This window comes from Notamacropus eugenii, chromosome 1, assembly GCF_028372415.1.
Source record: "Notamacropus eugenii isolate mMacEug1 chromosome 1, mMacEug1.pri_v2, whole genome shotgun sequence".
In the NCBI taxonomy this organism is placed as follows: Eukaryota; Metazoa; Chordata; class Mammalia; order Diprotodontia; family Macropodidae; genus Notamacropus; species Notamacropus eugenii.
In genome coordinates, this window is record NC_092872.1 from 290,346,444 (window position 1) to 290,371,117 (window position 24,674).

At 48.2% G+C, this 24,674-nt stretch overlaps 1 protein-coding gene and 1 long non-coding RNA gene across 3 annotated transcripts in view; one reads left to right on the top strand and one right to left on the bottom strand.

The window, feature by feature from the left end:
• LOC140517661 (uncharacterized) overlaps positions 1-24,566 on the bottom strand; it is a 29,476-nt gene extending 4,910 nt beyond the window's left edge. Inside the window, exon 1 of the long non-coding RNA XR_011971713.1 lies at positions 270-24,566. This is a non-coding gene — a long non-coding RNA (uncharacterized lncRNA). The remainder of the gene's footprint in view (positions 1-269) is intronic.
• Positions 1-24,674, top strand: part of DPYSL4 (dihydropyrimidinase like 4) — an 82,076-nt gene that overhangs the window by 49,606 nt on the left and 7,796 nt on the right. The window lies entirely within an intron of this gene.

Here is a 24,674-nt window from a genome sequence, read left to right on the forward strand (position 1 = left end):
TCTTTGCCTCTGTGTGTGTCTCTGTCTGTCTCTTTCTCTCCATCTCTATGTGTCTCCATCCCTGTCTCTCTGTCTCTCTATACACTTGTAACCCCCTGCGTTTGTCTTAAGCCTGCCCCCATCAACTTCAGGACGATCAAGGTTGAGATATGGAAGGTTTCTTGTCTGCACTCTCCTACTCCTTTCTCTGTCCCTCCTACATCTCTGTCCATGCTTTCTTACTGCCCTGACCAAAGACCCAGTGGAATGCCCTGACAAAGCATGCTTACCTAGAAGGAGAGCCATACTTCAGCATTCTCTTCATCAGCATTCAAGTCTTTTCCAGACTGATTTCACCAAGGTATAAGGAGAAAAGTGTTCTGACTTCACACTAATGTGGGAAATTCCAACATCTTTCTTTAATCCACCAATAATCTTCATATCACCCCAAATGATTCTCTCATGAATTGAACTGACCATCATTAATCTCCTGCCTTCAGCTCTGGCCTTTTGTAGGTAGGTAGGTTAGAATGGTTAAGTTCCAAAAGGCAACGCCAAAAAAGCTTACACTCAGGCTGGCAGGGCCTACCCAGCTGGGGGGCATCATCTATGGTCCCAAACCCTGACAGAATCTGCTGTCCAGGGGCAGAATCAACTGGAGTCTTGGCAGCAATAGGTTGATCAGTGGTGATCAGTTCTTTGACCTTCTAAGTGTTCCAAGAAAGCAAAGTGTGGCAATCACTTCTCTTGAGGGCCTTCAGGTAGGGGCCTTTGTGAGGGCTAAATTCCTGATGCCAATAGAGGTGAACTGGGGCTGGGACAAGTCCCCTAGACAGTAGCCCTGTTGGATTCCACCTGTGTGATTGCCATGGCCCGAGAGGCCCTAACATTTGGAGAATCTTAATGTCTGGTGTAGAACAGGGAAGCCAGCCAAATGGCCGTGGGTTCTTAGACACTGGGCTGAAGAATAGTCTCTGGGTCTCTTTGCAGAAGTTGGCAAGAAGCCTGCAAGGAGCAGGCTTTGTGATGGAAGGCTGAGCTCTACCCTGCCTACACTCTGGAGTGCTATTTACCAAGGAATAATTGTGAAACTTTCTAGGCAGCAGAACAAGGTGCCAAGTGGACCTGGGAAAGGATAACAGGCAGAATTTGAACCAAGAAGTGCCTGAAAGGCTGCTGAGAGAAGAACATCAGACCATGCTTCCCATTCTTTCCCCTCTCCTCCCTCTTCTGTGGCCAGAATTGCTGGAGGAAGCAGCTAGGAAAGGGATGGAGGAAGTGAGTCTGACATGGGAGAGCCCCCCCCCCCCGAAGAAGGGGGAGGAATGCAGCAGCAATAATCCTCTTGGATCCTCTGTAGGGCTCTGAACCCTCAGAGGTAAATGACAGGGTCTCAGATGGCATCCACTGTCCACGTGATGCTGTGACATCATTTAAGGGATAGCTGGAGACAGTTGATGGGATGGAGGAGAGGGACTCAATGTTAGGAAATGGGGCACAGGAGGGTCAGAGGGGAACAGAAAACCCATCATTGTCTGCTGTACCCTCAGATAGTCCTGCCCTGTTCTGCACCATTGAGGAGTATAGTAGGTATGAAAGCAGAAGGGTGATGAGAAGTGAGGAGAAGAGCCAGGCCTAACCTCTCAGCCTGGGCATCCAGGACCCCTATGCTGCCCCTCTGAAGCCACCAGGAGAGTACCCTGTTGCCAGTGCTACCCCTACTTTGGCATTGTGGATAGCCCAACCTGTTGCAGGGGTGGCTGCCTACAGCTGGTCAGGTCACCTCAGGTTCCACCTGGTCCCTATTTCCAAGGCCTTCTAGTAGAAAGGCAAGACCCAGATGCATTTTGCCTTGAGGGCTCTTTCCAACTTTTACATCTGTCCTAGACCACAATCACCTGAAGGGAGGAGGGTAGATCTTGAGGAAAAGCATGAGCCTCCTTGTCCACTGCCTTTTCCCCTCATCCAAACCTGCCAGGAGTAGCAGGCCTCTGGAAAGGCTTCCCTTTCCAAGGCTGATAACTCTGGGATGCACCTGTCTAGTGGCCTTGGAGGACTGAAGCTGCTGAGGTGAAGTGAGGCTTGATGTAAGGAAAACCTTCCCAACCATCTGATCTTTCCTGATGCAGGAGGAGAGGAGAACTGCTTCTCAGAGTAGCTAGGGACAGGATGCTCAGGCAGGTACAGGCTACCCTCGGTGGCCTCCGAGGTGCCTTCCAACTCTGAGATTCTTTGATTCTGTAACCTTATTTGAAAGCAATTGCTTCACTTTGGAGAAGAACATCTACGGGCTAGACTTCAGGGATTGGTAGCAGGATGCTGCATGCTGCCTTGCACTCATGGAGAGGGAGAGATATCCTAGGGACCTAAAGGCATTTGTTTACTCACAAACTATCCCAACTCCTTGTATGGTATAAGAAAGAATTCTCTGACACAGCAGAAGGAAATAGCTTGTTCTCCACCTTATTCCCCCCCAATATGTCCCACATCTCCAGAATTCCCCACTTGGCTTACATCCTTGGGCTCTCCCCCTCCAACATCCCATATCCAGTTGCCAGTTGCCAGATCCTTTCAATACATCCTCCATCACACCTCTCATATTCCTATTCCTCATCTCTCTCCTCTCCAACTCTCCACCACCTCAGATCAATCCCTCACCAGCTCTTTCCTGAACTTTTGCAATAGCTTCTCAATTGGAGACTAGTTCCAGCCTCCTCTCCCTGATCCATCCTCTACACAGCTGCCAAAATAGTCTTCCTAAAGCACTGGTCTGACCATGTCACAGGCATTCTACAGTTGTGAGGACTTGCCAGTAGGAGAAAATACAAATTTCTTCACCTGGTGTTCAGAACCCTTAACACTAACCTTCCTTTGCTGACTTGCTTCCTGTCCCTTCACAAACTCTGATCTGGCCAAAGCGGTTGTCTTGCTGCTCTCCAGCCTTGCCCTTCCATCTCCCCAGAGGGCTCTCTGAGGCAGAGTTCACTGTTCCTTACAGCTTCAGAGACTTATATCTCTATGGCTTCCTCCCCCTCACCTCACCATCACCCCCCAGGCAGCCTTTCCCCATCCTTAGTCAGCGATCTCTCTCCCCTCTTCAGAGTGTCTTGGACTTCATTATCCAGGGGTGTTTTGTCTCCTTGAAGAGGGTATCAGTTCCTGAAGTCACGACTGTACTTGGTTTGGTTTGGGGATGTCTGCCCTCAGCCAATGGCATAGTCATTGTTGATCCCTAATAAACCATTATCTCTGAGGGGAGTTGAAGTGGCTGCAGGTCTCTGGGGGTAGGGAGGAAAGCTTTCATCTTTTCTTCCACTACCATGATCCCATTCTTGCTCCAGAGGGCAAATATTTGGGGGATAGGAGATGGAAGAGAAGGAGACATTCCACCTAAGAGTCTAATCTTGACTCAAATACTTTCCCTTCAATGGAGGTTTTATATGGAGCTCTAATCACAACATTAATCCTTGGGGAAGGGTGGGGCACATATTTGATTGAGTAATAGAAGAGAAATCAGCTGGCATTTCACATCCTGATACCCTCTGCTGGGGAGCTGGCTGAGAATCATTTGCCTTGTAAAGTTATGTTTCCCCCCTCAATGAATTTGTTTGCCTGGGTCTCTGACAGGAGCACAGCACAGTTCATCTTTGACACAACTCCCTCCAAATGGCAGTTTTTAGTTAAAAAGAATGGAGTGAGAGTCAGTCTAGAAAAGAAAAGAACAGAATGCCCATTACACACCCTTCCCCATGTCCCTACCAACTCTTTTTTTCCATCCCTCCCCCTCACACTTTTCTACATGTACTTTGCCTTAAGACCCTTCCTAAGGTTGGATTTTCAGCATATACCACAGCGTCAAGGTCAAGGTTGTCAGTTTTCTCTAGGAAATCTCTCTAGAGAGATTCCATGTCTCTTTCTGTGTCCATCTTCCTTTCTCTAAAAAGTCCCCTTCTTTCTCTGTGCCCCCCAGCCCTCAAGTGCCTAGTTCCCTACCCTCTGTCTGTTTTTGATCATCCAAAGTCCACATTGCAATGCCCACCTCAGCTTCCTCTTAGTTATAATGATTCCCCATACTCCAGAATTCTCTCTCTCCTTTCTCATCAAAACTTATCCTTGGGAAATTGATCTAGTTTAGCATCCTCTTCCAACTAAGTAAGGTTAGAAGATAAAGGGATAGCATTCTGACTGTTCACTAATATGTGCACGACTAATATTCCCATTTAAGCCTTCAAGAAATGAAGGTTTTTCTTCATTTAAATGAGTCTCTAATGGGTTGGAGAAAAGAAACTTTGACAGGAGAAGATTCAGGGTGAACAAGAAGCTCTCTCCTGGGGAAGGAGAAATTGACTTTGTGCTGCTTGACCCCCAAAGGGCAGGGCCAGGACCAGTGGGTGGAGGCTGCAAAGAGGATCAGCTGGGCTCAGTATCAGAGGGATTTTCCTGCCAATGATAGCTGTCCTTGAGAGTGGAGTTCTGGGCTCCCTCTCCAAATATTTAGGCAAAGGATATGTGACTGTTTGTCAAGGATATTGTCATTGCATGCTACAAGGGGTCCACTCCCAACTAAGCTTCTGTGATCTGGAGCACTGATTTCCAGTCGCTAGTCCTAGTGCTTGCGAGCCCTAAAGCCTCAGGATGTCCTGGAAAGAGGATACAGAGTTCTACCTGGTTCCCCCCCACCCACTTACACAGAAGACAGAAACAAGTCCAAGCTCAGACCCAGGCCAGCTACTGCTCAAGGGCTGGGTTGCTGAGTCTGTAGAGGTGAAGTAGCAGCAAGCTGGATCTTGGTGGTCAGTTCTTTGGCCACAATAACTAAATATCCTAAGAAAGGGACACATTTGAATAATTTCTCCCAATTACTCAACAAGCACTTATTAAGCACCTACTAGGTACCAGGCACTCTACTAGGATGATGAGGGTGTGAACAGAACAATTAGAGGTCCATTTGGTTGAATGAGGCCCTCTTAGGTTGGGGGATCCAGGTTTTTCTGGTCTCTACCTGGGATCAGGGGATTGTCTGTCTGAAGATGGGCTGGGAGTCCCTATGGAGGCCTCAGGAAGGGGACCCAGGTGATGTGAGGATGAGCAAACAGGGAGCTCAACAGTGACAGGGATGCCGTGTTCTGGAAGCGCTTGCCCAGCAGGGGGGGGCATCAGGTAAGCAGAACAGGGCACAGACCCACTTAGAGTGTTGACAAGGTTTTCATCCTGAATTTATCCCTCTTCTTCCTCCTCCTGTCCCCAGCCCTTGCCTTAAGGGGAGTGAGTGAGGCCTTTAAGATGGGTCCCAGGAGAGAGTCTGCAGTAGGTAAGGTCTGGCTTTGGTGTCCTCCTGTTTCCCTTTCTTTGTCTTTCACCTCCAGAAAAGTCCTTCTTCCCTCCATCTCCCAGGGCCCCTGGGTCTTCTGATGGTCATTGGCCATCCTAGGCCTTCGCTGCCTCCTTATTTCCAGCTTGCTCTCTTCACAGGTTTCTCACTCTCTCCCCATCCAAACTCAGCTCGAACTTCACTTCAGACTGTTCTTTAAGGCTGGTCTCAGCTGAGTGTTGGGCAAAAATTGACTTCACACTAAGGTGTGAATGGCAGACACTCTCCTTTGACTCTCTGGTTTTATAAAATCAAATGTCTCACCGGAGGGTGGAACAACCATTAAATCTTCTTATGCCATCTCCAGATGTATCCTTGGGATGTGACCTTGGGTTCTCCAAGGTCATTCCACTAGAAGAAAAGCTCTGTCAGCGCTGAGCAAGCTGGAACAATCTTAAGGCTGATTTCAGAGCCAGATAATCCACTTTCTAAGGACCACATTGGCCAAGCTGGGTGGGATTCACCAGTAGCAGGTTGGTCACTGGATGATTAATTCCTGTCCCATGGTTACTCAGTAGTCTGAGGCAGGAAATATGGGCATTCTCCTGCCTGACAGCCTTTACTGGAGGAGAACTAAGGAAATTAAGTTCCTAAGGACAAGGCTAGAGATGGGACTGGTCTGGAACCCCTGGGTTGGGATGGACTCCCAGTGGGTCCAGATCATAGGATAGCCATTTTCTTGATCCAGTTGGCAAGAGAAAGATGAAGCTTTGGTACCAGGTTAGAAGCTGAGAACTTTCCAGAGACCAGCCATCTGGGGCTGTCCTAGAAAAAAGTCTCTGTAGGAGTGAAAAGGAACACCGCAAAGACCAAGCTTTAGGAATGTAGGAGATCTGAGGGCCCAGGAAAAAAAGCTAGGAACAGATACATGTTTAGTGTGGAATAGAATGTAAGAGCATCTCAATGAAGGCCTTTGACAGGGTCTCACAAACCCTGAAAATTGTTAACTTCCAAATGGTCAAAATGCGGAGAGGTCTGAGATGACTGAGCAGGAGGCCTGGAGGGCATGTGGGGCTGGCTGATGGGCCTTCATCTTAAAGTCCCAGAGAAGGAACCCAAGGAGTGAAGTCAGGAGGAAAGATGCTGTACTTCCCCCCACACACACACACCCCACTCTGTACCCAGCCTCCAGGATGGTGTGAAGGCACAAATAATACCCTAGGGAGACATCCAAGAGGGTTAGAAACAGTGAGATGGAGACCTGGAAAGGGTCAGGTCCCTCAAAAGGAAAGAAACTGAACTCTAGAACAAGCAGATTAGACAATGAGACCCGTGAACCTCAGACAAAAGGGAAGGTCCAAGGGCTTCTGCAGCTCTCTTTTTTGAGAGGTGGGAAAAATTAGGAACAGGGTAAGAGGCAAATGTGCGGTCGGAGGAAGCAGGGTCTCCAGTGCTCAATCCTCAGTGGGATCTCTCCCAGTCCCTAGGATCCCAACCAGGGCTGCAACAGAAAATCATGTGAGTGTGACCTGCTCTGGGTGGCTTTTCCAAAAAGAAGGAGCCACTTCCACCCTACCTGACTGCCCCTACTCCGTCTAAGGCAAAACAAAAACTGCAAATTCGAGCTGGCATTGGGAGAGCGAGATTGTGACCTGGTGGATGTAGAAATCTTCCCTTTTACATTTGACCTCTGTTCTAGAATTTCAACCCTCCCCTTCATTCTCAATCTCCTTCAAAAACTCCAGAGCCACAGAGCCCTCCAACTCTTTGCCTCTTCCCCTCCTCTCCTTCCAGTAAGCATTCTGCAACTTTATGACCCAAGGAAGGGTCTTCATGGGCTACCTTTCAAACCAGGATTATTTGAAAGGTAAAGGGCAAAAGGCAACTTCAAAGACTGACTTAGGTTTAATCTAAGGCAATCTCACCTAAAAGTCAGAGCCATATTAAATGGGAAAGGACTGCTGCCTGGAGAGGGAAGGCTTCTGCCTCATTCGAAGTTGTCTAGGGAAGTGGGCATGGCCATTTGAGCTGGAATGGAGCATAGCTGATTTTGTGACCTCTGAGGGCTTGGCCACCCATTTTTCTTTTGGAGGTTATTTGAATATAGTCTCAACTAATTTTCTCCCTTCCTCCTTCCCCTCCCCCTTTCTCTCTCTCTCTCTCTCTCTCTCCCCCTCCATCCCTCCCTCTCTCCCTCCGTCCCTCCGTCTCTCTCCCTTTCTCTCTCCCTCTCTTTCTATCTCTCTTCCTCCCTCCTTCCCTCTCTCCCTCCACCTTCCTTTCACCCCTAGGACAAAGGCTTTCCTTCCCCATGTTTGTAATCATCATCATTAGGCATCTGTCTCTGCAAATGGCTTTCTATTGCTCCTTCTTTAGATGTAGTATTCCCAAGAGAAGACTGTGGCACTTTGCAAGGAAGAGGCTGAAGGGGAGTTGTTTGTTGAATCCTTCATCTCTTTAGCACCCAGCACTGTTGCTCCTTTCTCTGATGCCCCCATCTTCTTGGTGACTTTCTACTTCTAATCCCCAACTGCTTCCCACCTTGGCCTGTGCCTCTTTCCCCTCCCCAGGACTGAGAGCCCAGCAATGAACCCCGGGGAGAAGATAGAGACCACAAACTCTGTCTTGGCTACACTCCCAGCCCTCCTCTTCACTCCTCCCAGGGAAAAGGGCCTTGGGATAGTGCCTGGGGCATCCAAAGCCCTGCCTTGCCCCAGCCTGCCCTCCCATCACTGTGCCCTGCTCCTCAGTCTTCTTTCCCTGTCCTCATCAAAGTCAATCACTAACTTTTCTCAAGGATGTGAACTGTTCAGCTGCATGGGGCTGGTCTCACCTAGGGGTGAGGAAGCAAGAGCTGTGATTTTAATAAGAATGAGCATTCCTCCTTCCCCTGTTCTACCATCTAGTAGAACCCACCTGGCTTTCCCCAACTTGTGCTTCTAGGAATAGAGGTTCATATTAACCTACCTGTGTCCCTAGTGGTTAGAACTACCACTAACTTTTCTCATGCCACCTTAACGTGGGTCTTTGAATTGTGTTCTTGGGCTCTGAAAGGCTAATCCAGGAGAAAGCAACTCCTGGGAGATTCCCACATGCCCCTGAGACAACATAACTCATGGTGCTCCTGAGCCACCTATGGCTGCTGCCCAAGGAGCGGCTTAGTCTGGGGCAACTCGTCAGGAGCAGTGGGTGGGCCCCTGTGTGAGGCAGAAAGAGCCCTGGCAACTCAGAATTCCAAGGAAGTGGAAGAAGGAGGCATGTGTCAGAACCAGAGTGATGCCAAGGAAAGATTGCTGTGAATAAAGGAGTCTCTAAACCTCTGGGCTGGGACCTGCAGTTCCAGCATGTCTTTGGCATGTGGGGGATGTGCCATTTGGGCACATTGGGGAAATAGAAACTTTCCACAGTCCAGCCCTGAAGGTGGGAGGGGGATCCTGGGAAAGTCTGTGTAGTCTATGTAGAAGAAATCAGGAGTCTCTTGAAGCCCAGACTTTCAGGAAGATGGAAGCCTTGGGAGCCCAGGACAGAGCCAGGGGACAGACCCCCATGAGGGAGGGCCATTGATAGGTACTAAGTCTTCATGATCCTCTGACTCAGACTTGCCATTTGTAGCAAATGGGGAAGACTGATGTGCCAAGGAGGAGGGGGTGGACAGTGAAGATGGGAGGATCATACTGGCTGGGTTTTGATCCAGGAATCATAATAGTTGGAGTCCTGGGAGGTAAGATACGATCAATGCTAGTGGGTTTCCATTCTTGCTTTCTTACTCAGCTGGAGAGGAAGATGAGGGAGGTGAAGGTATAGGGGGGAGACAGGGACAGAGACAGAGATAGGAAGGCAGACATGAACAAACAGACAGAGGCCTCTAAAAATGAAAACAGATAGTGAGAGAGAGTGAGGTTTAAGAAATGTCAGGACTTCCAGAAGGAAAGGAAGTGAAGTCAAAAATTGTCAGTGTGGCCCATGGGCTTCCTCACTCCCTAGGCTGTGAGCAGTGCCAATCCACACCTCTCTTCAAGAGGTCTGGGCAGGCTTTGGGAGCTGGTTCCAGAAGCAATAACCCTATCAGACAATCCTAAACATTGTGTCCCTGGGAAACTTGCCCTCTATTCCCACTGCCCTCTGGCACTGGAATGGGAGAGTTCAAGAGAGGAAAGGAAGGAGAGAAATAGAGGCCATAGCAGGCTTGGGACAGGTATGAGAGATGTGCCCACAGTCATCTGACCACAGTGAGCATGCTATCTGCCATCAATGTGAGCTCTCTGGCTACCTGTTAGGGCCTCCTTGAAGGTACCAACACTGGCCATTGATCCTGAGGAGGTGATCCTATCTGGAAACCTTGTACTGGCCACCCAACTGTATGTGTCCCCTTCTCCTTCTCTGAGTTCTATTGCCTGACTCTTCCCTTGGCCTCCACCCCAAGTTGTGATCATGGCCCAATTTAACTTTGTTACCCTCCCTCATCTCCTTTTCTGACTTTCACCTCCCCCTGTCCCCCTTCTCCTCAACCCAGCCAACCTGGGTTCACTGACATATTTGACTGGATCATATTGGGCTGCTAACAGCTTTATGCATTGGGTTTCCCAATCATATTTGCAGGCCACAGAACAGACTGGAAGTTTCAGAGACCATTTTAGGCTTGATGTAAGGAAAACCTTCCTCATACTCTTAGTCTTAATGCCTCCCCTTCCCAAACAAGAATCCTTGCACTCCATCAACCACCATGTTTAAGAGTGTGTTCTCTACCTGAGCATGGTTGAGGCCTCCCCTTGAGACCATCCCCTGCATTGCCCTGTGAACATGTATCCACAGCCTGTGGGTTATTGGCACTTCTCCCCCATTTTACATGTTAATTCTGCCCCTGCTTACTCATTCCCTGCTGAATCTATCCATATCAGTTTGGAGAGAAGAGCACCTCATTGCCTGCTCACCTCCCCATTTAGCAACCACTCTTGCATTCAGGGCCCCAGCATTTTCACCCTGCCCCTCCCCTACCTTCCTTTCATCCAACATATCCTACGTCTGCCATCTAATGAAAAAAAGAACCTAGGAATGGCTGCTGTTTCATGTGTTCTCCTTTGCTGTGGTATTTTCAGAAGCAAGGACAGTGTACAGAGGTGAGCTTCAGGTAAGGAACACCTTGCTAAAAAGGAGAGCTAGGGAAATCCAGTAGGTTGCTTTTAGGGGAGGTGGTTCCAATAGGAGGTCTTTGAGGGAAAACCAAGTGACCCCTTGTGGGTGCCATTGTAGGGAGTGAGCTCCGTCTCCATCCAGGTCAGGTTGAACAATATGGCCTCTGAAGTCATGTCAAGCCTGAGTCTTGAATTCTGAGACTATTAGATGCAGATCTCTTCACCCTGAGAAATGAAGCTTTCAAGGTGGCTCTTGGCCATTAGTGACATGGCATTGACTGTTTGGAAGCAGAGGACCTTCCCACAGCTAGTACTTAGCAAGTTGCCCACTTTACCTGCCCCAAAGGTGAGCCAACCTCCCTTGCATTTTACCTTATCCACAAGTGGTAGTTTTATGGACCTCTGCTCAGCGCATTGTGGAGTGTGGGCACATGCATATTTGCATCCAGCAATAAATAACATAAGATGGACAGCAGCTCTAAGAGGTCTTTCCTCTGACCTTGGCAGCCCTGGCAGCTGCTGACAATCTGGAGCCTCCTTTGAGCATGGCACACCCTTTTGTCCCCTCTCCTCTCCATCTCTTTATGTTACCATCTCCTACAGGAAGGCTTTCCTGAATGGATGATCTGTCCCTTTGCCAGTGATACTTTCTGCTCTGGTCTCCATGAGAAAACATAATCCCAGAGGTCAGGGTCAAACCCAAAATATCTTTATCAACTCACACTTTAATATAAACTTGAAAGAAAGAAAAGAAGAAAGGAAATACCATCTTTCTGCTCCCTATTCATTTTTCCCTTATCAGCCTCTTTCTTTCGGTTTGGCCTGGCCTCCTTTCTCCTTGACCTTGCCTTCACAGTTGTAAACCTTTCCATGAAGGAGGAGGAAGAAAAGCAGGATCTGCCCCTGATACTCTCCCCCCACCTTCTGGTGGGTCTTGTCCCACCTACCTCAGTGACCCCCACCAAACCTGGAAGGTAAGGTCCTGCGCCAGATGCACCCTCCCTGATGCAGTGACATGATTTAGAAGTACATCTCTGACTTCTCTTGAAGACGACCCTCATTGGCTGTGGTAATAAAGGAAGCATGAACTCAGATAGAGCCCACCAAGGCTGCCACTGGAGCAGGATGCCAAGGCCAGACTGCATCAGCTTCAAAGGACCACACTGAGTGAGGCCAGTCTGCTCAGGAGCAGAAGTTGGACCACTGGGTGAGGAAACCTTGGGCAACAGTAACACACAACATACAAAGAAGGAGAAGGAATGTGGGAATCATTCCAGATGGCCCTGTGATAAGACAACAAGGAGACACAGCTTCTGAGGCCAAGAGTAGCTGAAGGACTGGGGCAGGATGCCTGTGCTCTATCTAGATCCCTGGGAGGTTCCATCCTTGGTCAGGAGAGGGGCCATTTTCTCTGGAACTCTGGCAGATTGGTGGGGGAGGGTCTGGGACCTTCCATGGGGCTCTGAGAGTGCATAGGCAGGCCTAAGGACCAAGCCGAGATTAAAGGTCCAAGTGTGGGGGACCCTAGGAAAGAGTCTCTGGCAGCTTTCCACTTGGGCCAGGAGCAAGGCCTGAGACCCAGCAGGAAGGGTCTTCAGGAGGGATTCAGAGCCAAGAGGGGCAAACTCTGTGTAAGGGAGCTGGGAATCCCAAGGCCACAGGAATGGACATCTCCTTTGATCCTGGCCTTGAAGGCCCAGGGCCAGACCTCATGACCATCATCTTCTGTCTCGAGGTCTTTGTTTCTCTCACTTTGAGCCCTCTTTTCTTCATGCCTTAGACTAGCCTGGGGCCTTTGCTTATTTCCAATGAGGTGATGCCATCCAAGGAGCAGTGTCTGCAAAGCACTAAGATGCTGTGTGAATACTGTGTGAATGGAAGTCATCATTGTTTCCCAGAGGAAGGAGAAGGTGGAGGAGTAGAAGGAGGAGGGGGAAGGATTTGGAGTATCTCATGCCTCCCCTCCCCAGGACTGAGAGCCCAGTAATGGGCCCAGGGGGAAGGTGGAGACCACCCTAGAATGTAGAGAACACAGACTCTGTCTTAGCCACACTCCCAATCCTCCTCTCTCCTCTCCCCGCAGGGAAAAGGGCCTTTTGACAGTCCTTGGGTCATCCAAAGCCCTCCCTGCCCTGTCCTGCCCCAGCCTGCCCTCCCATCATTGTGCCCTGCTCCACAATGCTCTTTCCCTGTCCTCATCAAAACCAAGCACTAAATTTCCTCGAGGATGTGAACTGTTTAGCTACCTAAGACTGGTCTCATCTAGGGGTGGGGAAACAAGAGCTGTGATTTTACACCAAGGTTGTAATAATGAGCATTCCTCCCTCCCGTGTTCTCCCATCCAGTAGAATCCACCCTTATTATGCTTCTAGAAAAGGAGGTTCATATTAACCCACTTGTATCCCTAGTGGTTAGTGCTACCACTAACTTTTCTCATGCCATCTTCAGGTGGCTGTTTGAGTTGTCATCTTGGGCTCTAAAAGGCTAATCCAGGAGAAGGCAACTCCCAGGAGACTCCTACATGCCCTTCAGACAACATGACTCATGGTGCTCCTGGGGCAGTGTGGCTGCTGCCCAAAGACCAGCTTGGTCTGGGGCAGCTCATCAGGAGTAGTGGGTGGACCCATGTGAGGCAGGCAGAGCCCCTGGCAACCTAGCATTCCAAGTAAGTGGGGGAAGGAGGCATGTGCCAGAACCAGAGCAATGTCAAGGAAAGATTGCTATGAGTGAAGAAGTCTCTAAACCTCTGTACTGGGACCTGCAGTTCCACCATGTCTTTGACATGTGGAGGATGCACCATTGGGGCACATTGGGGAGATTGGTTGTTTGTTCTTGTTCTTTGTTCTCAAAGAGGATCAAAAGGATATCACTCTGCTAGAATCAAGTTTCAAGGTGTCTGACTGTGTCTGAGCAGACCAGTATGACCTCAGAATTCTCTACCACAGGTCGGGCACAAATAGTCCATGTGAACATTTAGGGTGAATACTCTAAACTTGTGCATCCTGTGTTTCCTTTGAGCTGTTTCAATTCTGCTTCACTCATAGAGCATAGCACCTTCTCTGATGTGGGCACACCATGCTGAACAGTCCTGTGCCAGTGTGTCCCATGTCACACGATTTAATCTAAAATTCTTGAGACCTTGAGAGTGTCCTTGTATTGCTTCTTCTGACCACCATGTGAACGCTTGCCCTCTGTGAATTTTCCATAAAACAGTCTTTTTGACAAGAGTATGTTTTGCATTAGAACAATATGGCCAGCCCATTGGTGTTGCACTCTCTGAAGCAGAGTTGGAATGCTTGGTGGTTAGTTCAAATAAGGACCTCAGTGTCTGGTACCTTATCCTGCCAGGTGATCTTCAGAATCTTCCTAAGGCAAATGGATGAGATTCGGTTTCCTGGCATGGCACTGGTATGCTGTCCAGGTTTCATAGGCATACTACAATGAGATTAGTGTAATGATTGTAGCTTTTTTTGTAGTCAGTCTAATACCTCTTTTCTCCCATACTTTCCTTTGGAGCCTTCCAAACACCGACCTAGTTCTGTCAATGTGTGCGTCAACCTCATTGTTAATGTGCACATCACAGGAAAGGACACTACAAAGGTAAGTGAACTTATCCACAGCATTAAAAACTCCATTTGTTATAACTGATGGTTCCACATATGAATGATGTGGCGGTGGCTGATGGAACACCTGTGTTTTGTTGGTGTTGTTAGGACAAAATTAGCACAAGCAACAGAGAATTCATCATTGCTTTGTTGCATCTCAGCTTCAGAGGCTTCCTTGAGTGCACTATAATCAGCAAACAGAAAATTATACACCAATACTCCCTCCCGTTTTCGTCTTGGCTTGTAGCCTATTCAAGCTGAAGAATTTACCATCAGTGCAGTAGCTGAACTTGATGCCATATTCATCCTCATTGAAAGCATTTGACAACATGGCTGAAAACATGCTAGCAAACAGCCTTGTTTCGCTCCATTAGTGACTGGGAAGGCGCAAGAGAATTCGTTGTCCATTATCTCGAACCCGGACAAGCATGCTGTCATGAAATTGACATACAGTGCTGATGAACTTCTCTGGGCAACCAAATTTTGACTTAATTTTCCACAAGCCCTCATAACTAACAGTGTCAAAGGCCTTGGTCAGATCTACAGACCTCTGTTCTCTTCTGGCATTTCTCTTGGAGTTATCGGACAGCAAACACCACATTGACTGTTCCTTGGCCCTTTCTGAAGCCACACTGGCTCTCCAGTAGATGACCATCTTCCAGGTGAAGGATCAGCCTATTAAGGAGGACTCTAGCAAGAATCTTGCCAGCAATGACTAAGAGAGAGACTCCCCTGTGATTGTCACAGGACAATCTATTTCCTTTACCTTTATAGAGATGGACAATGGAGGCATCCTTGAACTCCTGGGGGATAACCTCCTTTTGCCATATAACCTGGAAAATTTCAATCAGCTTTTGTATGAGCAAAGGTCCCCTTACCTTGTAAAACTCAGCTGGAATAGAATCAGCACCAGGTGCTTCACCACATGAAAGGAGCCTAATGGCCCTCAAAACCTCTTCATCACTTGGAAGTTCAGCTAAGGAGGGATTGACTTCAACCTGAGGTAAACAATCAATGGCCTCACCGTTGATGATGGTCTGTTGAGAACACTATGGAAGTGTTCAGTCCATCTCTCCATGATCACGTCTTTATCACTAATCAATGTGACTCCATCACCACTGAGTAGCTGTGATGTATCATAGGTTTTTGGTCCATAAATAGCCTTCAGGGAATCATAAAAGTGCTTTGGATTGTTGCTGTCAGCATAAAACTGAATTTCATCTCCCTTCTTACTCAGTCAGGAACTGTGCATCTCTCTAAGTTTTGCTTGTACTTTACTTTTGATGGAATTAAGTGCTGCCTTCTCAGAAATGAATGAACTATACTACTGGTAAACCCTGTGGAGTTCTCATTTTTCATGTAGCACCTTCTGAATTTCCCCATCATTTTCATCAAACCAGTCTTGATGTTTGTGAGTGTTCTGATTCAGATCAGCAAATGCAATGCTGAAAGCTGCCCACTCCTTTTCTGCTCCACTATTGCCAACTGTGTGTTGGCTCAACTTTCCCTCTAAGTTAGCAACAAACTGTTCCTGCTCATAGAAGAGCTCTAATTTGTTGACATTAATTTTTCTGGTAGTCATTTTGCCTCAGGAGTGGCACTTTCAATGAATGCGAATATTCAGCTTGCAAAGGATAAGCGTGTGACCAGTCCAGCACTCTGCACCACACATTGCCTTCGTCATTCTCACATTCTGTCTGTCTCTTCTCCTTACGATCACATAGTCTTTTAAATGCCAGTGTTTGCTGCAAGGGGGCATCCATGAAGTTTCATTGCATTTAGGTAAATGGAAGACAGTGTTGCTGATGAGAAGGTCATGAGTTGCACAAGTCTTCACTAGTAAGTGACTATTGTTGTTGCTGTTTCCAACTCCATTCCTCCCTAGGATTCCCTGCCAAGTTTGGTAGACTGAGCCTACTCTAGCATTGAAGTCACCCAGAATTATAATCTTGTCCTCTTTCAGCACATTGGTGATAAGGATCTCCAGGTCATCATAAAATTTTTCTTTGACCTCATCAGGGCTTGTCATAGTGGGAGCACAGGCATTGGTGATGGTGGCATGGCATTTTCCTGTGAGTGGTGATCACATTGTCATGAGCCTGTCATTCATTCCTTTTGGCAGGCATACAAACTTGAATAGATTAGTTTTGATTGCAAAACCTATGTCAGCTTCATGGTGCTCCCTTTCATTGTGACCACTCCAGAAAAAAATGTATCCAGCTCCAACTTCAGTAAGCTGGCCTTCATTTGCCAGCCCTGTTTCACTCAAGGCTGCTATTTGGATGTGATTCCTGCTGAGTTCTCTTGCAACAAGAGCTGTTTGTCTTTCCAGTCTACTGGACTTTGTGTTGTTTAGAAGTGTGCGCGCATTTCACATGCTGATGGGGAATGGAATCATATTTTGTAAATGTTTTCATACAATTTTTTTGTTTCGACCACAGAGTGGGATTTCCTACAGTAATCAGGCCAGCACTGGGTAAACAGACAATTTTTAGGGTACCTTTTATAGCCCCTTTCTCACACCAGCAGGAGAGCGTGCAATCCTTAAAAGGCTTCTCACACACTTGGGGGGCTGCTGAAACCCACTGCTGCTTCCAGTGAGAAACAACCCTATGGCCTGGGCTTTCTGTGTGCAGGGTTGTGACTACTGCTCCCAGCTTGCCTGTTGCCACAGGACTTTGAGATAGGTATAATGGTAAAATGGTATGGGTGATGTCTTTTGATTCATGCATAAATTGTATTTAAGTGAGGCAGAGTGGTGTGAAGTCATTGGTCTCACTCTCTCCTCCAAAGTCATCACAGTCCAGTAGCAGGACAGAATCAAGACGACTGGTGATGGCTCAAGATGCAGTGGAAAACCTTGGTGTCTTTGATGTCTAACCAAGTTCTAAGCTGTCACAGCACCTGCTTCAGCTGCCTTCATGGCCATTGGAATAAATTATTCCCATCCGCTCATTCTGCCAAGGGAAGTTTTCACATGCTTGGGTTAGGCACCCCCTAACTCACCAGTGGGTTTGAGACCCCTCAACCTGGTCTAGCCTGTCTGCCAAAATGGTTTATGGAAGTGTGGCCGCTGCACATGCTACAACTTCTTGGAGCCACAGGTGAGAGGTGGAACAGGTGCACACCAAAGATGGAAAGCAACCCTGGAAAGAGCTCGGCAGCCCTCACACCAGAGGTGCTAGTCTTTCCTGAATACACCCTCCATCCACTGGGGAGATAGAAACTTCCAAAAGGCCAGCCCTGAAGGTGGAAGGGAGATCCTGGGAAAGTCTGTATAGAGGAAATCAGGAGTCTCTTGAAACCCAGGCTGTGGGGACTAAATGCTTCTAATCCTCTGAAGATAGGGGAATGTTGAGGGCAGAGGAGTATACAGAGAGGATGGAGGTACAATGCTGGCTAGGCTTTTTGAACCTGGAATCATAGAGTTGGAGACCTTGGAGGTAGGGTAGGATGGATACCCTCTTTCCATTTTCACTTTCTCAACTGGAGAAGGACATGGACAGAGAGAGAGAGAGAACAGAAGTGAGCAGAAACTCAAAGAATTGACCGAAACCCTAGTAAGAGGCCTGAGGAGGGTCAGGATTTTCAGGAGGAAAGAAGCTGAAGTCTACAATCCTCAGAGAGGCCTGTGGGCTTCCTCACTTTGTAGGCTCTGAGCAGCGCCTATCCTTACCTCTCTTCAAGAGGTCTGTGTAGGCGTTGGGGGCTGGCTCCAGTAACAATGGCCACTTGAATAGGGTGGGACCTAAACATTCTGTCCCTGGGAAAAAAGCCCAGCAGTGCTATCTACTCATGTCCTCTGTGTGCTCCACTCCCACCGTCCCCCACTGGGATGGGAGAGTTCACAAGAAGAAAAGAAGTAGAGAAATAAGGGCCCAGGGAGGTCTGGGACAGGTTGCAGGAGAGTGCCCCCACTATGTCCATAGTGGTGGCCCAGGCTATGGGCCATCACTGAGAGATCTCTAAACACTTTCTTGAGGTGCATCTTTGAGGCCACCACAGGGTTAATTTTAAGGTCCCTAATCCTTTTTCTAAACCTGGTGTCTTTCCAAAAGAAACCTCTCCAACCCCCAACACCATGATGTCAGCTGGCATCATGCACATTGTCCCAGCCTGTTGGAGGGAATGCTGTCCCAGCTGTATGTCATCCCTGCCTCTGTCTGGGTCCTGGTTCATCCTACCCCAATCCTGACCTGGGCAAAGTGGCGACCAAATACAACGTAACTCTGGTACTCTCCCATTTCCCTTTTCTGTCTTTTACCTCTATCCTAGGGTCAAATCCCAGGCAGCTTGGCTTGGCTGACCTGTCAGGCCAGTTCATATCAAGGGATCCTAGAACAGTAGCAGGCTTCCCAATCTTATCCGAAGGACAAAGAGCAAAGGGTGTAGGCTTCAGAGGCAGTTTTAGACTTGATGTAAGGAAAATCTTCTTCACCATCTGTGACCCCACAGTGGATGATCTAGGCTCTGGAGGGTTGACAGGGAAAACCTCGTTTCCATGAAACTTGGATGAGGGTTGGGAGGGAGGCATTGAGAAGACACAGGGACACCATTCTAGGGGATGTTCCCACCTGCAGAGGGGCCACAATGGGCCCCCCAGCTGACCAGTGTTCTTGTTTTTGGACATCACTAACTCAGGAGGTTGTTTGGCTTGACTATGCATATTCCTAACACATGGGGATGGAAGAAGCAGGGAGACAAAGAAAATGAAATAGAAAATTTGTTTTTGGAAAGGAAAGATATACTATGATTCCACAAGTTTTGCTGGAGTCCAGTTTACACGAGGGGCAGTTGTGAAAGATAAGACTACAAAGGTAGTTTGTAGAGGGACTCGCCTTGATCTTCAGTGGGCAAACACTGGGTGGAGGGAGACAGAATAGCACAGAATAGTGATATCATGAGAGCTGAGGTTCTCAGGATGAATGTGATGGCAGTGAGGTGGTGCACTTGGAAACTTAGAGTCAGAGATTCAAGTAACTGATGCCCAAGATAGCTGGGAGGCAACCCATTGGAGATACAAGCTTTGTCTGAACTGATAAGGTGAGGGGCAAGGGGAACATCCCCACCAGAGGCCCTTCAAATACAACTCTTAGGATCATGGTGGACACAGGGAAGCATAAAGGAAGGAAACCATTATTGGGGTATGGACTAGAAATGCTCGTGGTATTTAGCATGTGCCATTGCTCCACCACCTCAGCACAATTTTGAAGATTGGGGTAGGAAGTTCCATATTCCCATTTTACAGATGGAGTTCCTGCTGAGTCTAGGGGTGAACTGCTGTCAAAGATGGCATCTGAACTTCCATCTCAACCTTCCCCAGGTCTGTTTTGCCTTTGTTCTGCTTTAATGGGCTGATGTTGCCTTGGGGAATTCCTTCCCTCTCATCATTTGAGTTGAGGTTACTAGAATGAGAACAGTCAGCCAACCATCATCTCCTTCCACAATGTTACTGGTTTTGTTCCTCCTTAATCCCACTCCTCTCCTCATCTTTAGTTCTCATGCCTTAGGGTAATTAAGCCTCTCAGAAGCCCAGCCCATCCATGTACAAATGTCAGGTGTCTTTGAAGACTTTTCATCTTCATAGCTTTCAGTTTTTTAGAGCCAGGGATGGATCTCTGTTTGGACAATGTCATAATGAAATGGATTGTCCTGGAGAAAGTCATTTGACCTAGTTTTTTCTCCTCATCAGCTATTAATATTAGGTAGAATGTGGCTACATGTTGAACGCTTCTGGGAGTGTTTTCCACCAGGATTTCCACAATGTTTGCCTCCATTATGTTAGGTTCCCAAGCAGAATCCCCCATGCTTGACATATTCTATGTCTCCTATCTCACTATTTCAGTCCTCCCTGGAAGCCCTTACTGAGTACCTGCCAAAAAAAAGAGCAGTCATTCCCTTGGTCAGTGATGGGGAATTTTCTTCCATCTTTAGCAGTCATATCCCTCAAGATCCCAGACGATGGGGGTTGGTTTTTGTTTTGTTGATGACTTCCCCAACCAATACATAGCACAGCACTTTGATTATACCAATTGCTTTGAAATGTTCTGGAATGGAGAAATGCCTCTTTCTTTCCCAGTCATCCATTCCTCTTCATTCTTTTTTCCTTTGCTTATTCACCTTCTTTACCAATCCCATCTACCTCACTTTGCTTTAATTCCTTCTAGGCTTTAGGGGTCCTTGAATAAGGACAAGGATAGAGCGAAGATTTGTGTCACACCTTCCTATTTCTCCTTCTAAGTCCTTAAGTGGCTCCATCCCTCCAGAGGGCTGACTGCCCTCTGGCTGGCCCTCTCTAGCCCAAAGTCATTAGTGCTGTGCTCATTGCCAGCCTGCCCTCCCCAAAACATCAGAGCTCCACAATTGGCTCTCGCCTCCCTCATCAAAATGGATTACAGGATTTCCTTGAAACTTGTGCTCCTTTTCCAGCTCAGCAAAGTTGTTATAAATGGGTTTGAAGGGAAATTTATTCTATTTGCCATGAATATGAATAACTAATTCCTCCCAGATTGAATTTTTCCAGAAATGGAGATTCTTATGGAAGTAAGTTTCTACTAGAATGAATTTCTGTGAATTCTTCATGTTCTACTCAGACTGGGCCCTGGGGTGTGCTTTGGGCTCTCATAAACACTTCCAGTAGAGGATAATCTTAGGCAGAGCCACCAAGGCTGCAGAGCTCCTTTGAAGCAGGATGCCAAGGCCAGACTGCATCAGCTTCAAAGGACCACACTGAGTGAGGCCAGTCTGCTCAGGAGCAGAAGTTGGACCATTGGGTGAGGAAACCTTGGGCAACAGTAACACACAACATACAAAGAAGGAGAAGGAATGTGGGAATCATTCCAGATGGCCCTTTGATAAGACAACAAGGAGACACAGCTTCTGAGGCCAAGAGTAGCTGAAGGACTGGGGCAGGATGCCTGTGCTCTATCTAGATCCCTGGGAGGTTCCATCCTTGGTCAGGGGAGGAGCCATTTTCTCTGGAACTCTGGCAGATTGGTGGGGGAGGGTCTGGGACCTTCCATGGGGCTCTGAGAGTGCATAGGCAGGCCTAAGGACCAAGCCGAGATTAAAGGTCCAAGTGTGGGGGACCCTAGGAAAGAGTCTCTGGCAGCTTTCCACTTGGGCCAGGAGCAAGGCCTGAGACCCAGCAGGAAGGGTCTTCAGGAGGGATTCAGAGCCAAGAGGGGCAAACTCTGTGTAAGGGAGCTGGGAATCCCAAGGCCACAGGAATGGACATCTCCTTTGATCCTGGCCTTGAAGGCCCAGGGCCAGACCTCATGACCATCATCTTCTGTCTCGAGGTCTTTGTTTCTCTCACTTTGAGCCCTCTTTTCTTCATGCCTTAGACTAGCCTGGGGCCTTTGCTTATTTCCAATGAGGTGATGCCATCCAAGGAGCAGTGTCTGCAAAGCACTAAGATGCTGTGTGAATACTGTGTGAATGGAAGTCATCATTGTTTCCCAGAGGAAGGAGAAGGTGGAGGAGTAGAAGGAGGAGGGGGAAGGACTTGGAGTATCTCATGCCTCCCCTCCCCAGGACTGAGAGCCCAGTAATGGGCCCAGGGGGAAGGTGGAGACCACCCTAGAATGTAGAGAACACAGACTCTGTCTTAGCCACACTCCCAATCCTCCTCTCTCCTCTCCCCGCAGGGAAAAGGGCCTTTTGACAGTCCTTGGGTCATCCAAAGCCCTCCCTGCCCTGTCCTGCCCCAGCCTGCCCTCCCATCATTGTGCCCTGCTCCACAATGCTCTTTCCCTGTCCTCATCAAAACCAAGCACTAAATTTCCTTGAGGATGTGAACTGTTTAGCTACCTAAGACTGGTCTCATCTAGGGGTGGGGAAACAAAAGCTGTGATTTTACACCAAGGTTGTAATAATGAGCATTCCTCCCTCCCATGTTCTCCCATCCAGTAGAATCCACCCTTATTATGCTTCTAGTATTCCTAGGGTTAGAGCTACCACAAACTTTTCTCATGTCATCTTGGGCTCTGAAAGGCTAATCCAGAAGAAAGCAACTCCTGGGAGATTCCCACATGCCCCTGAGACAATATGACTCATGGCGCTCCTGGGACAGCCTGTGGTTACTGCCCAAGGACCAGCTTAGTCTGGGGCAGCTCATCAGGAGCAGTGGGTGGGCCTGTGTAAGGCTGGTAGAGCCCCTGACAACCTAGCATTCCAAGGAAGTGAGGGAGGGCAGCATGTGCCAGAACTGGAGTGATGCCAAGGAAAGACTGCTGTGAATAAAGGAGTCTCTAAACCTCTGGGCTGGAACCTGTAGTCCCAGCATGTCTTTGGCATGTGGGTAATATGCCGTGTGGGCACATTGGGGAAATAGAAACCTTCCAAAGTCCAGCCCTGAAGGTGGGAAGGGAATCCTGGGAAAGCCTGTGTAGTCTATATAGAGGAAATAGTGTCTGGAAGGTCAGGCTTTGCAGACTAAGTGCTCATGATTCTCTGATTCATCCTTGCTCTTGGTAGCAATGGGCAACATTAGGGAGTGCTGAGGTGGGTATGGGGGCATATACAGAGGGGATGGGGGAATTGAATGCTGGCTAGGTTATTTAAATTGGAAATCCTAAGAGTTGGGGTCCTTGGAGGTAAGGCAAGATGAATGCTCCCTAGTATCCATCGTCACTTTCTCAAATGGAGAAGCGGATGAGGCATGGACAAAGATAGAAAAACAGACGGAGACCCAAGAAAAGGCAATGGATAGTGAGAGACTTGGGAAGTGTCACAACTTTCTGAAGGGAAAGAAACTGAAGTGGAAAATCTTCAGAATGACCCATCAAGTCCCTCAGTCTGTTAGATGTGAGGAATGCTCACAGTATCTGGGCCCATCCACACCTGTCTTGGAGAGCTCTGGACAGGTTTAATGGGAAGGCAGTTCAAGGGGATTTTGGCAAGGCGGCAGTTAGGGAGGAAGGAGCATATGCACTTGAGGAAAGGCAAGGCATGTCCAAGAGCTAGAGTCCAGGTCCCCACTAAGTCTGTTGGGGCCAGACTGTTGGAGCCCTTGTTTGGTCCATAGTGGACAGGCACTAGAGTGGTGAGACATCATGGAGAGAGCTGAAGTCCTGAAGGTGACAAAGTGAGATTGGAGGGATCCTGGGAGGCGTCCTGGGAGGAGGGGAGGTCACAGCCCAGGAAAGTGATGATGAAGCCCATACCTTAGGTTTGGTGCTGATAGGGACCTATCTGTGAGCTGAGACAAAGATGAAATCCATCAATGTGGGGACACTGGGAGAGAGAGATGAGGGAAAGGCCTGTTTTCCTTACATTCACACCAGTTGGCCCTGTAGAGTGATCTTGCATCTGCCTCTGGATGAATGTGTGTTGTATTTGACAGGTAGGAAAAAAGATTCCTGAACTGAGGTATTGCCTTCTCTTTGTGTGGTGCCCACCTGGTCAAGCACAGAATGAGGGGCTTAGTCACTACTTGGGGAGATGCATGAGTGAATCCCTTTATTCTTTCTTTTTCACCTCCCCTGACACACCCTCTCTTTATCTTTCTTTTCCCTCCTCTATCCCATCTTCTCTTTGAACCTAGGGCTTACAGGCCCAAGGAGATGCCCCAGTACCAATACAATGCTAACTAGGTATTCTCAGATACCCTCCCATCTCCCTTCCCCTTGGATCCACACTCCCACTCCCATCTGCCCAGGTACTGGCATATGCTGGTTGCTTAGGGGCCATTCTAAGCTTCCATTTTGGTGCTCTCTCCAAACTGGCCCTTCCCCAGAGCGACCTGGGCTTTCCATTATTCTGTTTTTCCTCATCAGGACTGACCACTGAGCTCCCTGTGCCCAGGATCCTGTTCAGCTCTCAAATCTGGTCTCATTTACTTGTTAGGAAGAATGGATACTGACCAAACTAAGATGTGAATGACTGATATCTCCCCTCTGAGTCTGCTCCTAAAGAAGATTATAGCATAACCTGCCCTTTTCCATGTGCCTCTCATGGGCAGAACATCTTTTAACTCTTCTCATGCTATCTTCAGATATATCCCCTGAGGGAAATGTCCTTGGTTTCTTAGTCTAGGGAAGTAGAGCCCAGCTGTTGCAATGACCCTCAAGCTTCCAAGGATTCACATAGGAACCCAGAGACTGACTGGATCGACTGTCCAAGGACCAGACTAGCTAAGTTTGGAGAGGCTCATTCCTCCTCAGAGTCAGAAGATTGGCCCTTAGGTTTCTGAGGCCAAGTCAAAGCAGGGAGCTTAGCTGCCAAGGGCTCTATCCTAACCATTCCCTGCAGTGCCAGTCCTAGGAGCCAATTATCCTGAAGGAAGCCTGAGAAATGCATTGATTTGAGAGGACTACATTCAAAGAAGCAGACCTTCTTTCATCAAGGGACAAAGTTTAGGGAGTCTACAGCATTCCACTTGGGATGGGATAGAGGGCAGAGAACTCAACAGAGAATGTCTCAGACTGTAGCTTCTGATTAGTGGACACTGAGCCAGCTTCAGGATAAAGCAGCCAGGGTCTCCAAGGGATGGTTGTAAGCGTGCTGGTCAGGGTGAGGTTCCTTATTTCTAGTTCATGTTCCCTCCCTCCCTCCCTCCCTCCCTCCCTCCCTCCCTCTCTCTCTCTCTCTCTCTCTCTCTCTCTCTCTCTCTCTCTCTCTCTCTCTCTCTCTCTCTCTCTCTCT